This window comes from Phascolarctos cinereus, unplaced genomic scaffold (assembly GCF_003287225.1).
Source record: "Phascolarctos cinereus isolate Bilbo 61053 unplaced genomic scaffold, phaCin_HiC Scaffold_2;HRSCAF=192, whole genome shotgun sequence".
NCBI lineage: Eukaryota > Metazoa > Chordata > Mammalia > Diprotodontia > Phascolarctidae > Phascolarctos > Phascolarctos cinereus.
This window is the reverse complement of record NW_027555625.1, coordinates 370,886,387-370,913,379: the sequence shown is the minus strand read 5'-3', so window position 1 is coordinate 370,913,379 and position 26,993 is coordinate 370,886,387.

The following is a 26,993-nucleotide window of genomic DNA, read 5'->3' as shown; positions in this document are numbered from 1 at the left end:
AATCAGGAGGACCTGAGTTCATATCTGACCTCAGACCAAATACTTGACACTTACTAGCTGTGTGACCCTGGGCAAGTCACTTAATCCCAACTGCCTAAAAAAAAAGTAATCTACCCCTCCCATTATCTCCACAATTGAGTAAATAAAAACTGAACCTGAAAAACAAAGCTTTTAATATGTAGCTACATAATCAAGCAAAATAAATTCCCATGTTAGCCATGTCAAAAAATGTATGTCTCTTTCTGCATTTTAAATTCATCACCTCCATGTTGAAAGTGAGTGGCATGTTTCATCTTCATTCTTTTGGATCTGCGATTTATCACTGGGTTGATCAGTTCAGAGATTATTCCAGTTTCCCCTGAAGTTAACCATTGCATCATTGCTCACTTCTGATCACTGTATTAATCAGAGTTCCTAAGACCTTCAAAGTTGAATGTCTTAGAATATTGCTGTTACGATATAATTTGTTCTCCTGCTTCTGGTCACCTCATTGTGCATCAGTTCATGAAAATCTTCCCAGTTTTCTCCAAACCATTCCCTTCATCATTCTTACAGCATAATAGTATTTTATCACATTCATAGGCAAAACTTGTTCAGGAATTCCCCAAATGATGGGCATCCCTTCAGCTTCCAATTCTTTGCCACAACAAACAGAGCAACCAGATTCTTTTCTTCTTTTTCACTTTGGCGCATAAGTCTGATGGTGGTATAGCTGGGTCAAACAGTATACACAGTTGGGCAGAGTCCCAAATTCAAGCATTACAGTCTCAAGCCAAGTTCAAGCCCTTACATTTTTAGCATGATAAGAGTGGAGGTATGTAGAAGGCAGTAATTGACCAATAGAGTTCTCTCTGCACAACACCTTCACAATCCACTCTCTGGACACTCTGGCTTGCCAAATACAGGCATATTCATGCATTCATTCATCTTTAAATAAGCATTTACCAAGCACCCACTATGTGTTAGACACACGACATACAAAGATCGAATAGCCTTTGTCCTTAAGTTTATATTCCGTTTTGGGGGCTGACAATCCACTGAATCCATATTTTAATATACGTCCCATCTGTTTTCTTAGCAAAGTAATACAATATTAGATGGGAATAAAGTATTTAGTAAAAACCTACTATGTGCCAGTATCATATTAGTTTGGGGCATATGGAATTACAAAATATTATTTCTACTCCCAAAAAGCTTACATTCCAATGGAAAAACAAAACTGACTTGCGGTGAGCAATTCAAGGAGAATTGCCTCTTCACCATAGATGAGATGATAAGTATAGCACAAGTTCATAGAAGGGAGAGATCACCATGGGCTGAGATAGGCTGGGTAGGCTCCATCTGAGTGGATGGAATGGAGAACACTTCATCCAGGAGAGAGTTGCGTGGGCAAGTTCAATCATGTTCATTGCAGTAGTAGACATCATCATTCGAAAGAGCCTCTAGGGTTTGGGGAGGAGGGATGGAGTTGGGAAATGGGGAAACGAAACTTATGATTTCATACATTAGAGCACTGGGTGTTAGAGATATGTGTTAGTATGTGTTAGAGATAAGACTTGAAGACAGCTGGCCCTCTAACTACTTACTACTCCATGGTGCCTCTAGCCTCTATATTCACATCTAAATAGTTCATATATGTCCAGGTCTTTGTTCCTGGCTAAGGGAGGGACACAAGGACAGACCAGCCCCAGGGGAGCTGAGGAGCAATGATGATGTCCCTATTGTCATACTCTTCTGTAGGACAGAGTATCTATATACAAGTATGCCTTAGTCCTGCAGATTATCAATGCTTACCAAGCCTGGGGCCCAAATAAATTAATTAAGCAGTGCCTGAGAGAAATCAAGCTTTGTGCACATACAGGTTTTTATGGAATTAAAAGCCTCTTAATTTTCCAGCCACCATCTTTTCTTTGAGATTCTAGTGCTCACCAGGACACTGGGGAGGGTAAGAAAAGCTAGCTGTCGCAAGCTGAGAGCTGAAATCCTAAATCCCTCTGCAGGTGAGGAGGGGCCCACCAGCCCACCTGATGGAACCTTAGCTGCCTAGCTATTGTACAGGGGTCTGTCTACAATGCTGTGACAGCTAAGGCCCACCCCCCTGCTTTGAAAAGTAGCAGCTTTGAAGTGGTCTGCATAGGGGTCCCTTAGTGAGTGGCTCTAAGATAATGCTGCCTTCTGGGGTTGCCCTTGGCAACCAAGCTGAATTGAAGTACTGACAGCCTGTGGTGCAGAAGGGAGGGGGGGAGAAGGAGGAGTGGGAAGGGCAGTGGTACCATAGATTTCAAGGAAGCACATCAGTTCCACATGTCAGCCATCTCCCATCTCTCTCCTGTCAGCTCGCCCCTGGCCTGTCAGCAGCCACCTGTGCCCGTTACAGGCTTCTCTCACCTGCTCGGTCTTTGCATTCCCATCTAGAGAATAGAAGGAGCAGCCTGAGATGCCCTCTGAGAATAAGAAGTAATTTTAAGTGGGGGGGGGGTGTCAATAACCTATCTTGTTTGCCTTCTAAGCAGTCTGGGCACTTAAGTTCTCTGCCTACTGGACTGTACATCCTGCGCATGTGCCCACCCTGCTCTGGGGCAGAATGACTGTCTTACCTTGGGTGGGTAGTACCCAGCTAAGGCTGCATTTCAGGTAATACTCCTTCTTCAGGACCCTAGCACTTTCCTATGGGTCTTTCATTTTATTGAAGCCTTTTCTTTTTACATCCTATATATATATATATATATATATATATATGTGCATGTATGTATGTGTATATATGTATATATAGATGTATGTATGGATGTGTATGTATGCATACATATACACATCCATATATACATATACATACCCTACCACCACTACCAGTGAATCTTCCCTTATAACAAAGAAAAACAGATAAACAAAACCAGCTGATGTAAGGACAGCTTCCAACAGCATATGCCAAGTTTCACAGCATAGCTCCCCACATCTCCAGAAAAATCAGAGTGGGACATTTCCTCATTTCTTTTCCAGAGCCAAGAATGGTCATTATAATTATACAGAGTTTGGTTTCATTCCCATCGATGACACATACTGGCTGTATGACCTTGAGCAAGTCACTTGACCTCTGGCTGCTCTATACAACTCTATGACTGTAAATCGCAGAGAAGGAACCAACCTGTTGGCAGAGGGCATTTCCTTAACCAAGGAGCTCCCTGCACCAATCCTCATCCCATCCCTATATATAGGTATAGGGACTGGATCTGTGATTTCATTGGCCAAATATACATACATACATACAGAGAAACTGCAATGAATCATTCTGTTTCCTGTTTCCCCAGCTACAGCTCATAATTCAATTAAATTCCATTTAATGTAATTCAACGAGCATTTAATAAGTGCCTACAATGAGCAAGGAACTGAGATAGGTGCTCAGATCACAAATACAGAGATGACACAGCCCCTGCCAGTCTCAAGATGCTTCTGGGGATAATGGGGGAGAGGGAGCTGGGAGGAGACTAGAGCCGTTGTGTGTTTTGTTTTCCAGGTTCTATTTAAATCATTCTGTCTCAGTCTATCCAGGTTTCTCTGTATGCCTCATATTTGCTGTTTCTGCTGGTACACCAGTCTTCCGTTATATTCATAGGCCACAATTGGTTCAGCCATCACCCAGTCAATACTACAAGCTGAGAAACCTGAATTCTCAGTCCTACATGTGGCTGAGGAGTCCCCGCAGCCCCGCCTGATACGCCCTTAGTCGCTCTCCCCCTTCCCCCTTCCCCAGTTCTTCGATACCGCAAAAAGCGCTGCAGTGTAGATGTCGGTATAAGGCTTTACGCCACCCTTCCCCACCTCCCATCCCACTCCCCACCCCACCCCCCTCCTTTCTTGGATAGCTCCATGCACCCCAAATGCTCTCCGCTCCCGAAGAAGCCTCTCCTCGCCCTTTCTGCGCTGAATCCCCGGGCCTGCTGTGCTCATTACCGGAGCAAGCCTGCCATCCATGCCCAGCGGTTTTAACAATCATTCATGCATCCCACAGGCGACAGGCACTTACACGTGCGCACAGAAAAAGTCTAATTGTTTCCTGGTGTGTGGATTAGATGGTTCTTTCCTTTGATGGAGAAGAAAGAGAAACTGCAGGAGAAAGGGTTGGGAGGGGGATGGGGGACTAGGGGCCAGAGGAAAGAAGGCTCCCACCCGAGTCTGTTCCAGAAGCTCTAGGGAGCCAGTGGCTCCTAGAGAATTAGGGGAAGGGCGAAGATCTGTATTTTGCTTTAAGGTAAGGGTTCCTTTCTTTTTTTTAACCCCTCTGATTATCTGGTGAAACCTATGGATGCCTCAGAATAATATTTTTAAATTCATAGGATTTAAAGTAAGTGGGATTACAAAGGAAACCACCTATATTGAGATACAGTGATCAAAATATTTAAAAATCAAGTTAACAGACCCCAGGTTAGGAATTCCTCTTGGGGACAGATAGGTGGCACAGTGGATAGAGCACTGGCCCAGGTGTCAGGAGGACCTGAGTTCAAATCTGCCTTCAGACATATAACACTCACTAGCTGTGTGACTGTGGGCAAGTCACTGAACCCCAATTGCCTCATTAAAAAAAAAAAAGAATTCCTCTGCTAAGGTAACTCCCACCTGCTTATGATCTTATTTCCCTTCCCACACCACTTTCCTCCCTAAGGTCAACTGTGCCCATAATCTGCATCATGTGGGCATAGAATTTGTCAAAAGAAAGACCAGGATCAACCTGGAAAGACTAATCAATTAATTTATTCATTCAACAAACATTTATTGAGTGTTTATTAAATGAAAGGCACCACATTGGGTGATAGAGGAGATACAAAGAGGTATGTAAGTCACAATCCCTGCCCTCAAAGAACTTATATTCTGGGAAGCCAGGACAAATATATTAAAAACCAAACCAAAATAATAATACTAATGATGATGATGATGATGATGATAATAGCTAACATTTATATAGTGCATACTATATGCCAGGCACTGTGCTAAGTGCTTTACAATTATTATCTCATTTGATCTTCGTAGCAACCCTGGGAGGCAGGTGCTATTATTACTTCCATTTTACAGAAGGCAGGCAGCATGAGCTAAGTTGCTAGGGAAGCCAGGAGAGGAGGCATCCACTTTCTCTTCCCAAATAGCAAGGAATTTCAGGAGGTGTTCTCAATCTTTTTGGATCCCCATATCCATTCCCAATCTTTTTTGATCCCCTTATTCTTTGGCTTTCAGTCAACCCTCCCTATGCCCTCCATTCAATATGGAAAGAAAGAAATTCTAGAGTTTGCCATGTCTGTGCACATAAGAAATAAAATAAATGGATTAATTTCAATAGGATAACATAGTTATTTACCTAATTTTCTCTATATCCTCTTTGATGAGCTTCTTGTATCCACTGGGGGAGCATATATACCAGGCTGGGAACCCCTGTCCTACAGTAAAAGCAGAAATTGTCTCTACAGCTGAGGCTGCAGCCTCCCAGGGATAGCCGGAGTAAGTTGGGCAACTTCAGGGTTAGCTTGGAAACTACACTGGGATTCCTTGTCCAAATACCCTAGAGAAAGGCCAGCTGGGAAGGGAACATTTATTCATGTTAAAAAAAAAAAAGCGGGGGGGGGAAGAGAGAGGAGGGGCCAGGGACTCGAATATGTCCAGGTACTCTCTCACATACTCCTGCAGTGCTTCTGGGAGAAATGCCTGAAAATGAGGGGCATATTGCCCTTGGATCTGATCATATTCCAGGGATGCCTCTCTCACCATCCATGCCCAGAATTGGATTCTTTGGCTGATTATGCTTCCCACTCTATTGGCAGGGTAGCATCGGGTCTATGAGCACCTCAAGCTAATGACAGTATAGCCAAAGTGTCAGATAACAGGAGTTTGTAGAGTACTAGGGAGGCAGGAATATGCCAGTTTTCCTGACTATGAAGAATCACTTCCCTCAAATAGGCTGTGCCAACTTAGGACAACACTTCATCTCTGCTCTTCACACACACACACACACACACACACACACACACACACACACACACACACATACGCATGCACGCGCGCGCACACACACACACAGATTTCCAGATGGCTTCCTTTCATTCATGCATTTTTAAAAAGCTACCTACTGTGTGTAGCACACTGTGCTAGGTACAGAGATGTAATAAACTGAGGCTTTTTCCCTGGAAGCCACCAAATTAAGAGGATTCACACCAAAAGCCAAAGCCCCCACCTAGGGCACAGGAAAAGCATCTGGGGCTCACAGAAGGACAACTATAGAAGGAATAAGACCTTCAACCTTTCTCCCCTCCATGGTAGTACTATTCTTCCACAACCTTTGGTGTGGTCACTGCGGACACAGGGATGAGAATGAGCAGCTCCTGACTCTTTAAACCTCTTCTCAGAGGAAGTATTAGGTATAAGGTTGGGGAGAGGGAGGAAAAACATTGGGCATTAAGAACACTGATTTAGAGGAGCTTAGCTTCTAGCTAGGGAGATAACATATTGAAACATATCTATATGAAAGAGGTAAAAAATAAGAGCATATCTAATAATTAATTACGCACTGCTGAGCCTCCACTAAGGGGGCCCTCTCATCTCTGCTGACCATGCACTCAACTCATGCATGGATTCAGTTCTGGGGAAGCTTGGCCTCTAATGAGAGGGTCATACTCATTTCTTACTCTCTTTGACTTGTTACATTCCTATCCCAGCTTGCCTGGGAAAAATTAATTATAGTTTAGGTTTGGCTCACATCTAGGGTCTCCCCAAAGGAGGAGTAAGAAATTATTCTATATATAATATGAATCAGGTATGGGACAGCTATTCTTGTGTGTACTAAAAAGAATGCTTAACAAAAAAAAAAGCTCTCACAAGCTTGAATTAACAAAGATTTAAAACAAATGGCAGTATTAACTACTATACTCTTTTGGGAAGCTAATACTTAAAACACTGAGACAAGATACAATTTGTGGGACTGCTGAATAGGCAGCTTCCTTTTAACACTGACAATGCAATGGTCAAATAATTCCCTTCAAAACCTGGCTGCTTCCTACCTTTCCAGTCTTCTTATACCTTACTTCCCTCCGTGTACTCTGTGATCCTGTGACCCTGGTGTCCTCGCTATTTCGTACACAAAACACTTTCCCTCTCAACTCTGGGCATTTTCACTGGCTGTCCCCCATTTCTGGAAAGCTCTCCTCTCTCATCTCTGCCTCCTAGCTTCCAGCTAAATACCACCTTCTGAAAGCTTTTCCCAATTTTCATTAATCTCTAGAGCCTTCCCTCTGAGATTACCTCTACATTACTCTGAATATATCTTGTTTGTAAATAGTTGACTGTATATTGTCTCCACCATTAAAATACAAGCTCCTTGAGAGTAGGAATGTTTTTTGCCTTTCTTTGTATCCCTAGCACTTGGCACAATGCATTGCACACAATAAGTATTCAATGAATGCTTGTCAACTGACTGGGCAAGGTAGAACAAGTGAGCCTTGAGTGAGGCTTTAAAGGATGGTAAGATTTAATCAGCCCAGATCAGGTAGGGCAGCTAGGTGGTACAATAGATAGAGTGCTTGAAATCTGCTTCAAATCTGGCCTCAGACACTTACTAGCTGAGTGATCCTGGGCAAGTCACTTAACCTTGTTTGCCTCAGTTTCTTCATCTGTAAAATGAACTGGAGAAGGAAATGGCAAACCATTCCAGTATCTTTGCCAAGAAAACCCCAAATGGGGTCACAAAAAGTCAGACACAACCAAACAAGGTTTTAATAAGCAAAGAGGAAGGGTGTAAGTTGGGAGAGCAGCACGAACAAGGTTTTGGGGTTAGGAGTAAACATGGCCTGTACAGAGCCTTTCTAATTATAGGAAAGTTTTAGTATACTAAATATATATTAGATTAGAATGATTAGACACAAGGTTGAATAAATATAATGGGGTACAGACTATGGAATAACAGGCTAAAGAGCTCAGACTTTACCAAACTCCAGTTTACAGAACCAGGCCTCTACTCATCCCACTTTCTGGTCATCTCTACTCCATGCTACCCTACCCCTTTCCCCACTACACACCTCCCCTAGTGGCCCTTCATATGTTGTTATGTGCTATTAGAGAGGTCAGGGATTGATTACCTTACTTACTCACCTTTCTATCTCCAATGCTTATTATAGAGCCTGGCATACAGTAAGTGCTATTTATCTACTTATCTTTATATTTCTTTATCTACCTCTATATTTCTCTATCTGTATCTCTATTTCTCTGTCTCTGTAGCCATATTTCTCTATTTCTATCTGTATATTTCTCTACCTATATCTACCTACCTATATTTCTCTATTTCTCTAACTCTAGCTATCTATATTTCTCTATCACTATCTATCTATCTATCTATCTATCTATCTATCTATCTATCTATCTATCTATCTATCTATCTATCTTCTGTGGCCACCATGTCTCCCATTGTAAGGATCTTAGCCCTTTTGCCTGCAGTGGGTCTTTTTTAAGAGTGGGAAGAGACAGGTGTCCTGGGCCTCACTGGATAGTAAGTTAGTCCACCCCATCCTTCGGGCCAACTGCACACAGACTGTAAACATTTTTCCTTCTGCCATTCCCTCCCCAACACACGTGTGTGTGTGTACTTACGCACACATACAGAGAGCAGTGACTTCACAAGGCATTCACCTGCTCAGTCCAGATCAGATATACATGGGAGCCACTGTAAGTTTCTAATCCTACAATCTTCTCGCCCCAACAGAAGGTCCCTTGCTCCGCACTGCCTGAAGCCTGGTTATGTTTAAACTCATCAGTTTAAATTGGGACAGACAAGTTCCCTTTATTGCGCCAGTGGGAAGACAAGTATGATGTTGGTAAAGGCAGAAGCAGGGGGGCAGAAAAGGATATCGGCCCTGGTCCTCACACCCACCATATATGTTTATCATTCCTAGGCCTTGGAACTACCCATGTGTGAGCTAACCGGTACCAGTAAGAATTCATAAAAATATGATGGTCCACACATGTGAATTCCTCTTCCCCCACCTCAGATGGATGTCCCAGGGTTTGTGTCTCCCTCCCAACACACAACTGAGGATATCTTTCCTACCTCTTTCTGAAGGTTCAGAAATTCCTAATTACTGCTCTGGCTAAGCACTAGGAAGGTGAGAAGTTTGGATTCACTACAACCTCTGTCTTCATGAAGCTTACCTCTCTAATGGATATTAGACAAAATCCAATATCACAAGAAGCTGCAGAGCAGGGGCCAATCTGCTTTGATAGATGGAATGTGCTTACTGGGAGTTCCCTACACCAATGAAACTTTAGGTCTAACCCAAAACAAAAACAAAAAGAGAGCTGCGAGATATAATGTAATATGAGGTGTAAAGGGGAAGGACATGGGCTCAGAGGAGATTAGGGCAGGCTTCATGGAAGGGAAGCCCCAATAGCTTTCACACTGTCATCTTGCAGACTTAGAGAGAATGAGAGACCTTTAGACCTAGAGGTATGGGGGGCAGGGTGATGCATGGCAATCATTAGACGTTAGACTTGGAAAGAGAAGGCTGTAAGTCATCTAGTCCAACTCTCTTCATTTTACAGATGAAGAATTGGTGCGCAGTTAGCATCTCTTATTTAATTGGTAAGGTGGAAGGTGGATACAGCCCTGGACCTCAAAGTCAGGAAGACCCGAGTTCAAATCCAGCCTTAGACACTCACTAGCCATGTGACCCTAGGAAAATCACTTAATTTTTGTTTGCCTCAGTTTCCTCAACTGTAAAATGAGGATAATACAGGGCTGTTGTGAGGATAAAACGAGATAATATTTGTAAAATGCTTAGCATAGTGCCTGACACATAGTAGGCACTATACAAATGTTTATTTCCTTCCCTTTCCCAGCAGGGTCACAAAGGTAGTAAGGATCAGAGCTGATATTCAAGCTCACTCACTCAATCAATAAACATTTATTAAACTCGGCTCCTCTGATTTCAAGTCCAGCATTCTTTGCTTTGCCTTACTTCTCTGGGTGGTCGTATGCTTCCCTGACACCTTTGGAAGCTTCTACCTCAACCCAGGTCAGGCACTGAACTCCTTCCTCCCTGTTGATGGTACCCTCTACGATACACAGACTCCCTCTGCCAAGATTGTTTCCAAGACTAGACACATTCATCTTGGGATCATTATCACTTGAGCAATTAACAATCAACAAACATTGATTAAGAGCCTACATTGATTAAGTTTCAGGCATTGTGCTAGGTGCAGAGGATACAAATACACAAATAAAAACAGTCCCCTCCGACAGCTTCCCTTCTGCTGGTTAGAAAGCACGTCTCCATATTTATTATATTCAGAATATGGTATTTACTACATGTTATGGGGCATCCAAAAGAATAGAAGATATGGTATCTGCCTTCAGAGAGCTTACAATCTAATTGGAGAGATATGCCCAAAACACGGAAATAGAGGATAGAGAGTGAGGAAGACCTGTTTCTAGGCCACCTTCTTAAGACTGTAACTTGCAGAGAAGGTGCCAACCTACATTACTGAAGGGAGTTCCCTGACCTGGGAATTTCCCAAAGCAATGAAATCACAGGGCTAGTCCCTATCACCTCTCAACATATGTAAAATAGTGTAATACAGACTAAATACCTAAGTGATGAGGAAATGCAGAATAAAGAAATGATGAGATTCAGACCGAGATAATAATGAAGACTTGGAAAAGATTAATTTTGAACAAAGTCTTAGAACTGGCAAAGGACACGAATAAACTTGAGAGGAAGTAGGGAGGGCATTTCAGGCAGAGTGAATGCCCAAAGCTAGAGTGAAACTTCTCTACTGGCTGTTGTTCTATGCTATCCTCATGGGAAATCTCAGCAGCTGTGATCACATTGGGCTCATCATTCTGCTCAGATGAATTCTGATGGCAGGAGAATAGCAGGCGTTCGAAGAGATTACCCCTGGAAGTCCCCTTCATATAGATGTATTTCTATAGTACTGCCTTCTATGCTTTCTGAATCCTTAGGTCCTTAGGACATACATAATCTTGACATTCTGTTTATCCAGTGTGTTTTTATTCTCGTTAATTAGAAAGCCAGAAGCTGGCAGAAACGTTTTAAGGTCACTTAGTCCTTCCCTCTGCATCCAGAAAGGACTGCAGCTAAAGCATCACTAGCAGATGGGGGCTACCTCCAAAAGCCTCTCAGCAGAGAGTCGCCAGGATTCCCATTTGTTACCTGATCCAGCCTTGATAGTCCTCTGCTATTAATCAGTTTCTTCTTAGGCTGTGCCTAACCTCTAAATCCTTTGTTCATCAAGGAATCAACGTGTTTCCCCCTCACTGTAATTGTCCCTCCCTCTTCTTCACCCCTGGATTCCAGGAGTTTTCATTTCCCCGATAAACAAGTGGATTATTTGGCCCCTCCTTGATTGACGCAGTTAGCTCTCTGGCCCTGGAAAGATCAGTATTCAGGAGCTCTAAGTTTCACTCACCCTCTCTGCCTCTCATCAGCTCTGCCTGAATAAAACCTACAGCCCTTCCCCCCGCCAGCCGAGGCCCTGATGGTTATTTAAACACGATGCTCAGCCACAGACGTCAGGGCTGTCCTAAGGGACCCACAAGGACCAACATGCCAGATTTATAATAACTGCAGACAAAAAATCCAAGTGAGAGCCCAAGGAAAGATTATGGATTTTTCAGCCCGGTCTTCTTCCTTCTCCCCAACCTTGGGGATATGCTAATGGAGCCATTCCTTAACCCAGCAGTTGATGGGGTGGCAGACGGGCTGGGCAGAGGGCCGAATCCCATTCAGGCCAAGCTGCAGCCTTCCTCATGTATCTCAGTGTTTGTATCTTTTCATTTAGGCACGGAGTTCCAGCCAGGCCCATGAGTGCCAAATGCCTGTCTGAGAGCCCACACACTCTCCCTCAGGGCACACATTGATGCCTGCCTGTCTGCCTGCCAGGCACAAAGGGAGAAAATGAGGGTGGGAGGGGATGGAGCAACTCTACAAATCACCTAGAGTCCAAAGTATTCCCAAGGTGACAGAAGTTAAACATAAGTGAAGGAAGAATTGCGATAACCAGTCTTGGTCTTGCAAAATAGATGATAAAACATGATTCGCTTTTTTCAGTATAGAGGTAGGAAAATATAAGCATGGAATATTGTACATGCTGTCAGATGTGGATGCTGTATCGGACAGTTTTGCTTAAATGCTTTTCTTTGTGTCAAGAATGGTTAGGGTGTATAAAAAAATAACCTAAAAAAGGCATCAATAAAAACTTTAGAAAAGGAAAAAATACATATGTAAATATGCAAAATATTCTATACCATCTGAGAAGTGAAACACCCACATTTGTAAAATCTCCTTCTATGGAAGTTTTAAAGATTTAATTATTTACCATTCCAGTTGTAGCCCCAGGGGAACTTTGCTTCCTTTTTACTGCTTCTTTGAATTTTTCCATAGGGTGCTAAAGATTCAGAATGGATGTAGGAGGAGCAATTTCAGCCAGAAATGGGACTGCCTCAAGGTTGCACTAACCTCTGTGTGATAGATAGGACAGGATGAAAGGGACACTGGCAGAATGTTACAGCCTTTCTCTCATTGGAACTTCCAGGGTCCAGAGATAATCTGTGCTTACTAGAACAATAGGTAACAACCAGAAACTGGAAAGAAGATACCAAGCCATGCTCCTCTCTGCCACACCGGCTAGTGTGGTATGATGAAAAGAACACTGACTTTGAAGTCCAAGGACTTGGGTTCAAATCCCATCTCTGCTCCTTGGGCACGTCATGTTGCCTCCTTGGGCCTCAGTTTCCTCATCGGTAAAATGAAAGGATTTGACCACATGGCCTCTGATGTCTCCTTACAGCCCTAAGATCCTGACTATGAATCTTGCCAAGTGTCAGATTGGCAAGCTGGGGGAAAGGAAGCTAATGCCCTTCTCCTGTTCTTTTGTAAATGGTATGCATGCTTGGAATCATAGGGGGACAGATTTACAGCTGTAAGGGACCTTAGGAATCATCATACCCTCTCCTTATTTTACAAATGAAGAAACTGAGGCAGAGAAAAATTAAGTGACTTAGCTAGAGTCACACAGCTAGTAAATGCCTGAGGTAGGTTGAATCCAGGTCTTCCTGGCTGCAAATCCAGTGCCCCTTCCACTATATTCCCTTATCGTTGGGGGCTTTCCCCAACCAAGCTGAAGATTAGGGAGAAAAATAATTTATGACAGAGAAAGAGAGATAATAATGACTATCTCTGCACAGGCCATGGAAAGCTGGTTTATTGTTGTTGTTGTTCAGTTATTTTTCCATCACGTCCGACTCCTTGTGACCCCATTTGGGGTTTTCTTGGGAAAGACAGCAGAGTGGTTTGCCATTTCCTTCTCCAAAATGAGGAAACTGAGGCAAATGAGGCTAAGTGATTTGCCCAGGGTCACACAGCTATTAAGTATCTAAGGCCAGATTTGAACTCAGGAAGATCAGGTATTCTATCCACTGTGCCACCTAGCTGCCCAAAGTTGGCACATTTTCCTTTCATTTGAATTCTACATACATTATTTTTTTTATTTCTAACATTCATTTTTTTGAATGTTGAGTTCTAAATTCTCTGCCTCCTTTCAGTCCGTCCCCCACCCATTGAGAAGGCAAGCAATATGATACTCGTATGTATAATATTGAGGCAGCAGTTAACCATAAGTTGCAGGTCAAAACAAATGTGAGTACAGAAGGAGGCCAATAAGAGGTGAACTGCCTGAAAGAATGGAGATTAGTCAGATAATTGTAACTATTTCTACATTTTATTAATATTTCATCCCCTACTCTAGAGGGGCAATGTGGCAAAGTGGATAGAGAATCAGCTTTGAAACCAGGAAGACTTGAATTTAAGTCCTGCCTGGCACACACCACTGGTGTGACCCTACGCAAGTCACTTAATTTCTCAATTCTCTAAGCAAGTCTATGAGGGAAATCGCAGGTCGACTCCCCACACTCCTCACCCAGTACTGGGGAAAGCTACAGCTTGAACAAAGGGAGGCTCCTTTTGTAAACTAAAAGGCAAAATTGATTGCTGCACAAAAGGGAAGACAGCCAGGCTTGCTGGGCTCAGAGCAATCTTAGTCAATGAGGATTTCTGAGGAATAGCTCAAGTTCAAATGCCACCTGATCTTTAACCTACTGTACTCTGAGTGAATTCAAACCCTTTCAGTAAGTTTTTCTTTATGTGCCAATGCAAATTTGCAAAAAACAAACACATATCCCATGTGATGTCATACAGTTCAATTCTATAAACATTTATTAAGTCAACAATGTGCCAGGCACTGTGCTAATCATTGGCAATAAGAATAAGAAAAAGATAGTCACAACTCTTCAGAGTTACCCATAAGCAGAAGGCTCCCTGCATTCACTGTTAGTCTTATCTACTACTACTTTCCAAAGAATTAAAGAGGTATTCTCTTTGATTGTGGTATTGGGATGACAGTCTTGACCCAGATCCTGCCAGTGATGCAAACGACCTGGGGGCAAATCACTTTACCTTCTTGGGCCTCAATTTCCTCATCTATAAAATGAGGAAATTGGACTAGATGGTCTCTGAGTCTCCTTCCATCTCTACACCTATGATTTCATAATCCCTTCCTCCTATTCAGTTCCCTGCCAACACAGGGCAGCATCAGAATACAATACTCAGTAATGTGAGGTGGACAGGTATTATTTTATTACATTGTAGGGCATCTCAGGGTACTAATTCCATACAAGTAAACTATACTAGTGGGGGACCTCAACTTTCCTCTCTCAGAACTAGATAAATCTAACCATAAAATAAACAAGGAAGAAGTTAAGGAGAGGAACAGAATTTTAGAAAAGTTAGATATAATAGACCTCTGGAAAAAAATGAATGGGAATAAAAAGGAGTATAATTTTTTTCGAGCTGTTCATGGCACCTTCACAAAAATTGACCATATCTTAGGGCATAGAAACTTCACAACCAAATACAGAAAAGCAGAAATATTAAGTGTATCCTTTTCAGACCATAATGCAGTTAAAAATATATTCAATAAAGGGCTGTGGAAACAGATTAAAAATTAATTGGAAACTAAATAATTTAACCCTAAAGAATTAGTGGGTTAAAGCACAAATGATAGAAACAATAAATAATTTCATTAAAGAGAATGACAACAATGAAACAACATACCAAAATTTATGGGATGCAGCCAAAGCAATACTTAGGTAAAAATTTATATCTCTAAATGCTTACATTAATAAAAAAAAAAGAGAAAGAGCAGATCAGTGAATTTAGCCTGTAACTAAAAAAACTGAAAAAAGAACAAATTTTAAATTCCCAATTAAATACCAAAATGGAAATCCTGAAAATCAAAGGAGAGATTAATAAAATTGAAAGCAGATTACATGCAATTCAGGGAATAGTAGGTTTATATAATTTAATCATAGATTCCAGCATCATCCAGTTTCACATCTGCATTGGACAGAAAGTTTTTTCTTGTTGTTCAGTCATATCCAACTCTTCATGACCCTGTGGACCATAATGTCTATAGGGTTTTCTTGGCAAAGATACTGGAGTGGTTGGCCATTTCCTTCTCCAGGGTTAGGAAGACATTTAATAAGTATTTAAATCTATATCTACTCCCAAAAGATCTACATTGAGTAGGTCAAGTGGTCTTGACTGTCCACGATCTCTGGAGTGAGAGGACCCTGGTTCAAATCCCACCTCTGATGTTTACTACCTGTGTGACCTTGGCCCTCAATTTCCTCATCTGCAAAATGATGGGGCCAGACTAGATGTACTACAAGGCACATTCCAGCTCTACGATCCAATCTAAGATCCTTAGTTCTTGACCTTGATTGCATAATCCTTTCCCCACATAGCTCAGTTCTCTCCTAGAGAGTTTCTTTATTTGTCCCTGTCCAACTAGCTTTGCCCTTTCCCTTTACCCCTTCCCCCTTAATCTTGGAGCCTGGGGTAGTTATAATATGATAAAAATTTCTAAAGCAATTTTAATTATGTAGAGGGTTGAACAAGGGAGTTCCCTTATCAACCTGATGAGTTTATAGAGAAGTAAACCTTGTTTGAAACTTTGATTGCCTCTCCCTATGAAGGTGGTAGAGTGTCCACCTGACCTACTCAGTGTAGGTCTTTTCAGAATAGATATAGATTTAAGTACTTATTAAGCACTTACTATGTGCCAGGCACTGTGCTAAACACATATGCTATAAATATAGGCAAACAAGGTAGCTCCTGTCCTCAAGAAGCTTACATTCTAATGAGGGAAGACAACATATGAAAGGCAGCTATGAGACTGAGAGGAAAGGTGGTCTTGGAAGTGGCAGAAAAGGATGAAGTCTTAGGCCCCAGAAAGAGGAGGCAAAAGCTGACTTATAAGAGCCAAGGGATCCAGGAGTGGAGTCCAAGTAAGGACGAGATTGAGTCTGATTAGTGTCAGTATGGTATGGAGTAATCCAGTGATGAACTTGTTGGCTCAATAGTCTGCTGAGCCGAAGCCACCACTTCGTATGGGGATTCTAGAAGGGAGCCAATAGACCGGGGCCTTTTTGTACAAACTGGACTGGACCAGCCTCTAACCTGTGGATGGCCAGAGCCAAACAGGGCAGGCTGGAGACAGGACAGTCAGGAATCAAACAGAAGTGAGGGAGACAGCTTGCAAGCAAGGAGGCACACTAAACACGTGTGCCAGGGCCCCACCCTGATGGGGGCACCCACTTTAGTGTGGCTACACCTTGAATTATATACTTGTGGTTAGACAAAGAGTCAAAGAGTGTAGTGTAGCAACAGTAGTGAGGCATAACAAAAACAGTGAGGCAAGGTTGTCTAGTGACAAGAGGTCCGTAGCAGGACTTCATGACTGGGCCTGTTGGTGCCTGCCCAAACTCAAGGACCATCAACAGTCTTCATCCAGAAGATGATCACAAAAGATTGTGGTTATGCCAAGCTCGGGGCACAGTTTGCTTGCTGGGCCTCAGCTCTGGAAAACAGGGTGTCTCCTAATAGTAACTTGACATTTCCCCTTTTTGGCCAAAGGGAAGGGGTCTGAAAGAATCTTTACCCTTCTGTCCAATAAAGGAAAGGCAGCTAGTGTAAGCCAAGGTGCCATGAGAGGTCAGTTGAGCCAGGACTAGCATTTTTATCCCAGGAAGTCAGTTCCTTGAGGGGACCTATTGGGGAATTATGTCCCAAGTATCATTGCAAACTCCTAGCAGGGTAAAGAGAGTAAAAGAGAGTAACACATCTTATCTAGCCATTGTTTGCTTGCAAACAGAAAAGAGAGGGGGGCCAGAATGTAGAGGGAGAAAATGCTAACACACACTTAAATTAAGGCATTGGTGCTTGGGCACATAACAAAAGAGAAGAGAAAAAACAAAAAACAACCAGGGCAGTATATTCAGCCTTTGTCTGGAATTTTGGGACAGCTGTCTCATCTCAGCGTCAGCTGCTTCTAGGTCCCTACTAGACAAACTTTGAGGTTCCCAGAAGGCTCTGCTGTCCACTCAGGAGCCAGGGCTTTCTTCAGGTGATCCAGGAGTACACACCCACAAGTTTGGCAGCTGTGGGAGTAGTCAAAAGGACCTAGTAGGGGCCCTTAGAAACAATGATTGATTGCTGGTCTGGTTTCCAAGTCATGCAGGGCTAAGACATCAATGCAACAAGTTTTTTTCATAAATTCATAATTATAATTACATTGAGAGCAAGGACTGTCTTTTGCCTTTCTTTGTATCCAGACCACTCAGCATAGTGTCTGACACATTAATAAATGTTTATTGATTGACAGACATATCCAAATATCAGCTCATTTATATTTGTTAAAAGGATCAGGGATATTTTAAAAGTAACACTCCTAAATATCTAGAATTTAGTGCTGGACACACCATTAGTCTGATCCAGGTACTATTTCCCAATACCAATCCTACTTCAATCAGGCTTTGATGCACCATTTTGCATGTTGCTACATATGCAGAAGAAGAGAATACAGACTATTAGAAAGAATGCTGAGTGCACCCTGATCTGCTTAAGGAGTGAAGTTGGTGTGAGTTTTCTTGGGAAAGAGATCCTTATGCCATTTGAGATTCTCTTGGCTGCAGACAAGGAGGGCAAGACAATTCTTCCACATGTCCCTGATTTCCCCCAGTTTACTTCCCTGGAAACTTCAGGGACTTTCCCCATAGGTGAGATCAAGGCCTCTCTCTTAGTTGAGCTGAGAGTTTATCTTGGTCCCAGCAAAGACCTCATTTACCCTTTCGTATTTTCTGATATATTTTAATTTATATAACTTCTCCAATTTTTGTTTTGTTTGGCTAAACAGAGCTACTCCCAGTTCAGTATTTGTGACAGTCTTTTATGTAACCAGCATTTAGGTCAAAAGGGCTAAGCTGGCAAGAGAAGCTAAGGGCTAATGACTAGGAAAGTAGTTTTTATTCTGAATGAAAATTATATCTGTAGACTAGCAACATTGGGTGTGTGGGGGGGCAGATATACATAATTCTAGTCCGATATCCCTCTTGGAGATAGGCAAGAAAAGGACCAAGCACCCATCCAAGCCCTTCTCCAGCTTCCCTCAAGGCAGAAACCACATTCTTCCTTGGAGAGGAAGTGGGCAGGTTCCAGAGATATCTATCTATGCCACCCACCTGTGAGTCACATTTAGACAGCCCATGTAGACATATATATATATATATATATATATATATATATATATATATGTATATATGTATACATATATATAATATATATATATGTATATATGTATACATATATATAATATATATATATATATATATATATGTATATATGTATACATATATATAATATATATATATGTATATATGTATACATATATATAATATATATATGTATATATGTATACATATATATAATATATATATAATATATTATATATGTATACATATATATAATATATATATAATATATACACACACACACATATATATACACATACACATACACACACACACACACACACATATATATCTTACATCAGCATATATATTTTATGCTTTTATACACTCATTATGGTGACTTTGGATCTGTCCAGACAAACCTTTCATGCTGAATTTGCCACTGCACAGCAGCTCATTTTTCCCCATAAAAATGATGTTGTTGTCTCTCTACTGTTAATCTTTGATCAACAGGTTTTTACCAAGCATTTGTGTCCATAGGAAGATGCTCCATTCCATTCAAGACTTGCCCAACACCTCCCTTTTCAGATTTACCTTGAGGGAACCAGAACCTGAGAAAGCTAACTATTTAAGTTCAAAGGGAAAAAAATGTCCCAGCTGCACTGTGCCTATCAGCCATACTCTGAGTGAGAATGGGGTAGGTGGTTTCTAAGGGTTCTGTGGAAGTCCCTCATCTTTCATTGGTAGATTTATTTATTACTGGATTTTGCCAGGGACTTCCCATCTTCATACCATCTGACACAGAATGTAAAAAAGAGGCAATCTGTGTCCTAGACATTGGCTGGACTAGGAGTGAGGAGAGACCTTGGCTTAAATCCTGCCTCTGATGCTAAAAAATCATGTGACCATGGGCAAGTCATGGTCTTTAACTTCTCAGAGCTTTAATAGCCTCACCTGTAAAATGACTATAATGATATTACTGACCTCACAGAGTTATGGTGAAAAGGTGAGATAATGTATTGAAACTGCAATAGAAATGTTAGTTATTATTGTATATATGTGTGGCAAAATGGCTCTCAGATGTTGATTGGCCTCATCTACATATAGAGGGACCAGGAATGTGGCTGAGCAGGCAACAGAGACCTTGGCCCCTATGCATGTTCTGGGTACTTTGGACAGTACCCCAAAGTGAGTAGCCAGGATGGAGAAGGATCTCAAGTTCGTGACCTATGAGGACCAACTGAAGGAATCAGGGATGCTTAGCCTGGAGAAGGAAAGGGTGTGGTGGGGAGTGGCACAATTGTAGAGGCAACACAATCCAAGGGTGTGCACAGGACAAACTGAGGGTGGGAATAACCTTTATCAAGCACCTACTATGTGTCAGCCACTGTGTTAAGCACTCTTCAAATATTTCATTTGATCCTCATAACAAACCCTGTGAGGTAGGTGCTGTTATCATCTTCATTTTACAGTTGAGGAAACTGAGGCAAACAGGGTCACATCCCTCTGTAGTTTTCTCCACCCACATATCTACACAAGAAAATGAAAGACCTTAGGTTTGAAAAACCTAAAGCCCAAATGTGAAGCCCAAATGCCAGAATTATGTGGTTATTTTCTAGCCTAGCCTTCAGAGATTGAAAAGTTGGAAAGTATATTGGATGCTCACCACAGGCCACACTGAGGTCTCTAATCAAGAAGCCCAAGCCTAGAATAGGAAGAAAAATACAAAGCAAAGACCAAAAGGCCACTAACAAGATCTTGTACTTTGTTCTAAAGAACTTGACAGGAGCAGCTAGGTGGTGCAGTGGATAGAGCACCAGCCCTGAAGTCAGGAGGACCTGAGTTCAAATCTGGCCTCTGAGCAAACACTTGACAATTTCTAGCTGAGACCCTGAAGTCACTTAACCCCACTTGCCTTAAAAAGAAAAAAAAAAAAGAACTTGGCACCCAAGGTTGAATTTTCTTCTAGAGAGATAAAAGGCTAGAGCAGCCAATAAGAAGGAACTGAGGGACAAAGATACCCTTCCCCCTCCCCTAGGGTTTCTGCTGGTCCAAGGGCGAGGGTTTTTTTAGTTTTCTAAAAGAGCTGGAAAAGGTACTCATTTTGGCTTTAAGCCAAGAGAGCATAACAGCACCCTTTTTCCCTGAGGAAGAGATAACCAAGGATTCCAGCTAAAATAAAAAGGAGGCAGAGAAGATTATACCTGGAGGTGGTGGATACTATGGTGTCTATGGAGGGTCTATCCAGCAAAGATGAATATGAGAACAATATGAGAACAAAGAATAGGAATATGAGAGAATAAGAGAACAAAGAACCATATGAGGACATCAAAAGAAGAGTTTTAGAGACATGAGTTGCTCCCTCCTCATGTGTGCCCTGGCTCTATCCTTCCCTCTAGGTCCATCTCTCCATACATGTGCCCTGGCCACAAATGTTCCTTATGTGTATGTCTCCACATGTGTACCCTGGCTACATTTGTTCCATATATGTGCCACTTTCCATGTGTGTCAATTCTTTCCATTGATAATGTGTTTATTTACAGGAGAGTGTGCCCCAGGTTCATGGGGGAAGTGTTTTGTTGCTACTTTTCTTACTCTTCCATTTTATTAAATACCTTTATTTTCCTCTACTTTTGTGTCCTGGATAACTATGAAAGGTAGATACAGGGTAAGGATTTGTTTTAGGGATATAGAGCTACAGAGTTCCTTGAACATAGGGTAGCCTGCCACTGGGGGTTGGGAGGTGCCAGTGGGAGGTACCTAGAGAGGTAGGAGGAGAGCAATTAGGATTAACCGTATTTGGTAGATGAAAAATTAGGGTTCAAAGGGAACACAAAATTTTGCTTAGAGACACACTGTGAGTCAAAACCCAGAATTTCATCTATAAAATGGAGGTCTTGACTCTGTTTTAATGAAATCTACTCTTTTTCAACTCATCAGCTGACAGGGAGGTAAGTACTAACCGGGAATGTTTGTGAGCCATCTAACAAGGGACAGAAAAGGTTTCTTTAAAACTGAATCAGGAAGAATTAATACCTCACTCCCCATTCCCAGAGAAGAGAAGCCAATCAAGTGTTTGGAAAGCAAGAGAACTGCCCGATATTCTTACACATTTGAAGCTTGGCTTTTCTCTTTCTGTCTCGGTAAATCTGGGATCTAACAGAGGCAGCTACTCCCTCAGTAGAGCACATCTCAGCTCCTTCCAGCACCCATAAAATGGAATGGAGAGAAAGAAATCCCTCAAAATTTGCCATCAAAGAAAACCCAAACTGAAACACGTGAGAATGAAACAAGCAATTTGGAAAAGTACAAAATGGGCTAATGAGCGAGGTGAGCTTCCTCCAAAGTCAGGTCCCAAAGGCAGAGGGACCATGATCCCCTCATCAGCTTGGGAGAAGGCTGGAAGCACAGCTGGCACTCAGTCGATGATGTTGACTGTGCACAATAGCCGTCACTCAAGTGTTCTCTCTTTCACGCTTTTTTTTATTTAAATTTTTTTATTTTTTCCATATGCTTTTGAGTTGAAAATTTTTCTCCCTTTTCCTCCCCCCCACCCTCCCCAAGACGGCACACAATCTGATATAGGCTTTATATTTACATACCCATTAAACATATTTTCACATTAGTGAAGTTGTAAGTAGAAATTAAAACCAATACAAGGAACCATCAGAAAGATGAAACAAAACTTAACAGAAGGTAAAAATAAGTGATAGCAATTCGACTTCCATAGTTCTTTCTTTGGATGTGGACAGCATTTTTCATCCTGAGGCCTCTGGAGATATCTTAGATCCTCGTAATGCTGAGAAAGGTTCAATTTAACAATCTTAGTCATTGCACAACATGTGTTATTGTGTACAAAGTCCTCTTGGTTCTGCTCACTTCACTCAGCATCAGACCATATAAGTCTTCCCAGGTTTTTCTGAAGTGTGCCTGTTCATCATTTCTTAGAGCACAATAGTATTCCATTACATTCATATACCACAACTTGCTCAGCCATTCCCCAATTGATGGGCATCCTCTCAATTTCCAATTCTTTCCACCACAAAAAGAGCTGCTATGTATATTTTTGTACATGTGGGTCCTTTTCCCATTTGTTTGATCTCTTTGGGATATAGCCCTAGAAGTGCTATTGCTGGATCAAAGGGTATGCACATTTTTGTAGCCCTTTGGGCATAGTTCCAAATTGTTCACCAAAATGGTTGGATCATTTCACAACTCCACCAACAATGTATTAGCGTTTCAAGTGTTCTCTCAATTGAGATATCCCTTAAGTATCTGACTCCACTGGACCTCAGCCTTCTTCTCCATTAACACAAGACTGTTCCTCTGACAGGTGGGGCACACACAACCAGATACTCATACACTTGTCAAGAATATAGGCTATCACCAGAAACCATTCCAAAATCTAGACCTAGCTCCCCAACCCTACTTAAATTGTAATTCTCCTTCTCTATGCTACCCTTCGAGGACTCAATTTTCAATTCATAGATCATAGAATTATAGATGGAGTAGACCTTAGAGGTCACGGGGTCCATTCCTCCTCCCCCCCAGTTTATAAATGAGGAAAAGAAAGCCAAAAGAGGTCAAGTGACTTGTACAAAGCCATTCAGGTAGTAAGTGGCAAAGAAGGCATTTGGACCCAGATCTTTTGACTTCAAATCCAACACTCTTCCCATTGTATAATGCTGCCTGGGTGCAGGGAATTTAAGGAAGTCACCCAGACCATTTCCTAATGGGCTACATTCCACTGCATTCCACTCCATCCTAGGGTACCTTCTCTCCCTCCTCCCCCATTCTCAGTTTTTTTTTTATGTGTTGTCTTCCCCGCATTAGAATGGAAGCTCTTGAGGGCAGGGACTCTTTTTTTGTGCTTGTATTTCTTTTCCCAGCATTTAGTACAGTGCCTGGCACACAGTAAGCACTTAATAAATGCTTGTTGACTGACTTGCCTCTCAATTCAATTCATTTCCATTCAACAAACCCACATTAGGCACGTTATATGCCAGGAATTGTTGGATGCCGGTGATACAAAAATAAAATAAAAATGGTCTCTGCCATCAAGGAGGTTACATTCAGTAGAAGAGCAATGAGAGGAAAGGGAGGAGGAGAGAGAGAATTTAGAACTGAAAATAAAATGAAATTAAACTAAAAAAAATGCAAAGAAGAGCAATGGGTGTTCTTCACAATTATCCCTATTTCTGTTCATTATCGCCATGGCTGTCACCTTCCCTGGCTGCCTTTTACATTCAGAGAGCTACATAAAGACAGGGCATTCCATAGCAACAGACACGACCCTGTTGGCCATTTCTGGAGCTGCCAGGAAAGCTGTGGTAGTCATCTGGCCCCTCTTTTTCATTGTTCTTCCCTTTGATCCTTCTAGAAAACACACCTGCTCCTGGGTATGGAGTGGCAGCTCTCTGGCCCTCAAGAACCGGGATCTTCTAGTCCAGTTTCCCCTAGGCCCAGCAGACACTTGCCCTGGGCAAATGGAGCCCATGGCTATTTACAAACTCACGTGAAGGGTAAACATTTGGTAACTGACTAACTGCACAGTGTGAGCTCCATATACTCGACAAGCCTTTGATCATCTGCAGTACAGTCATTAAGCATTCTTTTTGGCTCCCCGGGCAGTCCCCTTCATCCCTTGCTAGTTTCATCTTCCCCTCACCCCAACGGGCAGAGGTTGGGCTTCCCCCCCCCCATCAATAGCAGCAATTTCCTTGTTCCTAGAACCTTTATTCTTTTCTTCAAAGTGCTCTGTTCACCACTGAGGCCCCAGTCAAAAGACCTGCCACACACCCTGGGATTCCCAAAGAGGTGGATTGGCAGCTGTTCTCATGAACCTGGAAAAAGTAGGGACAGAAAACTGGTCCTCCCTCCTGCTTTTAGGCAAGTGTGTAACAGTGGATTTTGCTTTGGTATGTGATCCATTTTTTTCTAAGACACCCCAGAGCATCGTTCTCCCTTATCTTGTCTGATTTCTTGCATCCTGGATGGTTGGGAGCAGTCAGAAGGAAGGGAAAGGACAAAGTATCCTGGGGGAGCTTACAGTCAGTTTCCATCCTCTTCATCCTGCAAATTTCGAGGTGTGGATTCTTTTTCAAACGGTGGAGAGCAATGGGGTAGGCCTAAGGTCAACAGTAGGCCCTAGAGTTGTCAGTGAGAGCATCCTAGATTGATAATAATCAATAGACATTAGTATTAATTTGCTATGTACCAGGCACATTGCTAGGCACTGAGGAAACAAAAATGAAACAGTTCCTATCTTTAAGGAGCTTATATTCTATCAAGGGAGAAAACATGGACGTAGAAGTAACATATACATACATACAAACAAACATACATACATATGTATATATACATATATATATTTCAACCTCTCAACAGAGTTTGTTCTAAGAAAAACAAATGAAATTAGGCTGTGTGTCCACATTTTATTTCTCTCACAAGCTGGTGACATGCATTGCATGGGAGTTACAGTCCAGAACTGGCTCAGTTTGGGGGTTGCAGGTACAGTTATATGCTCTTTGAAGAGTGAGTGTTCCCAAGGGGTGCCAATCAACTCTGATTGGTCAACACACTGGGAGGTGGGCCTTGAAATGAGGAGTCTTGAGTACATGACTTAGGTCACTTAATCCTGGTACAATACCTTTTCAACCGGGGGCTGATATCACCCACCATCATCACAGAGGAAATGCCTGTTCTATCAGCGCCCCCCCTCCCCACCACCACACCAGACCACTCCCAGTTTTGGGCTATCTAGGCAGAAGAATCTGTCTCTGTTCCAAACCTGAGCAGCTTCCAATGCAATCTCATTATCAGTAACATCCTTCTGAAGAACTTTTCAGAAGGGGGCGAGGTGGTGGAGGGAGGCGGGGGTGGAGCTCTGAGTCTAGAATTCATTTTTCACAATACACATATATATGTGTGTATATATATACATACATATTATATACACAATCTGTGTGTGTGTGTGTGCGTGTGTGCTAACTTTTGAGAGGAAGGGAGTAAAAGTTAGAGAGATAAGCAAAGACCTCATGTAGAAGGTGGCATCTGAGATTTTTTTTTGTTTGTATTTGTTTATTTGTTTTTTGGCTAGGCAATGGGGTTAAGTGAGTGGCCCAGGGTCACACAGCTACTAAGTGTTATGTGTCTATGGTCAGACTCGAACTCAGGTCCTCCTGAATCCAGGCCAGTGCTCTATCCACCACGCCACCTAGCTACTCCCTGAGGTGGTTTTGAAGGTGCAGTGGGGGTGATCACAGGACAGACATAAAGGACAGACACACGTTCTTGTTCTCTGTTCAAAGACATGTATGACAACTCCTGGTTGGAGTTAAGAAGGATGAGGCTAAACTGAATCTCCCCAAAAGTCTCTTCCTTCCACATTTGGAGGGACTGGTCTCTATTACTACTCTAGGCTTGTTTTGCAATGATAAAACTCAATAATGTTAACTGCCATAAAACCACAAAGAGAATAAAATCACTAAATTGATTTTTGGCAGCTGCTCAGCAGATATAGATAATGGGGGACCAGCCAATGAGGACCCAGTCTTTAGAGCATGCACAACATACTCTGTATGCTACCTAGCCACATGGAGCCTTAGTAAGCTGGCTTCCAAGAAATGAATTGATGGCTGGATATGGTGGTGTTCTTCTATACTCCCTGCCACCAGTGAGGCTGAAGCTTTGAGTCTCTTGAGTTCAAGAGCTCTAAATTGCTTTGAGGTACTGGGTTTCCACACTAAGTTGGGCATTAATATGGTAAGCCTTCCTATAATGAGGAGCCACTAGATTGCTTAAAAAGGGGCAAACTAGCCCAGGTCAGAAACAGAGAACGGTCAAGGCTCCTGTGCTAATCAGACTGGAATTGGGTCCAAAAGTGGCCTCTTTATTTCCAGACTGGGTGAGATAGAAAGACTTAGAATTTTAAAGAGAAAAAAAATTAATTTTAAAAGGAATGATGGAAGATCCCTTTCCCTCCCCAATTCAGAGTATCTATAGATATATCTGACTTTTCCTTGGGATGATGAAAAGCCTTTTAATTAGCTATTGAATTGGAACTGAGTTCGAATACAAAAGGCTCTAATAAATAAAAATCTCTCTTCCCTGATGGTGCCTTAGGCAAACACTTATATAAGCTTGCAGGTGACAGACTGGGAAGGGAGTGGTAGCCGCCCCACTTGGCCACCATGTGGCCATGAACACATGATGCCTCTGTATCTTCTCTCTCTGCTGTGTTTCATTCTTTACTGATCTTGGGTGAATGGATGGATATTGGAAATGGAAAAACCAAGTTAAAACCTGGTGACTTTTGAAAAATTAAAAGAATGATCAAAGGTTCTGTCAACAACTGAAACAG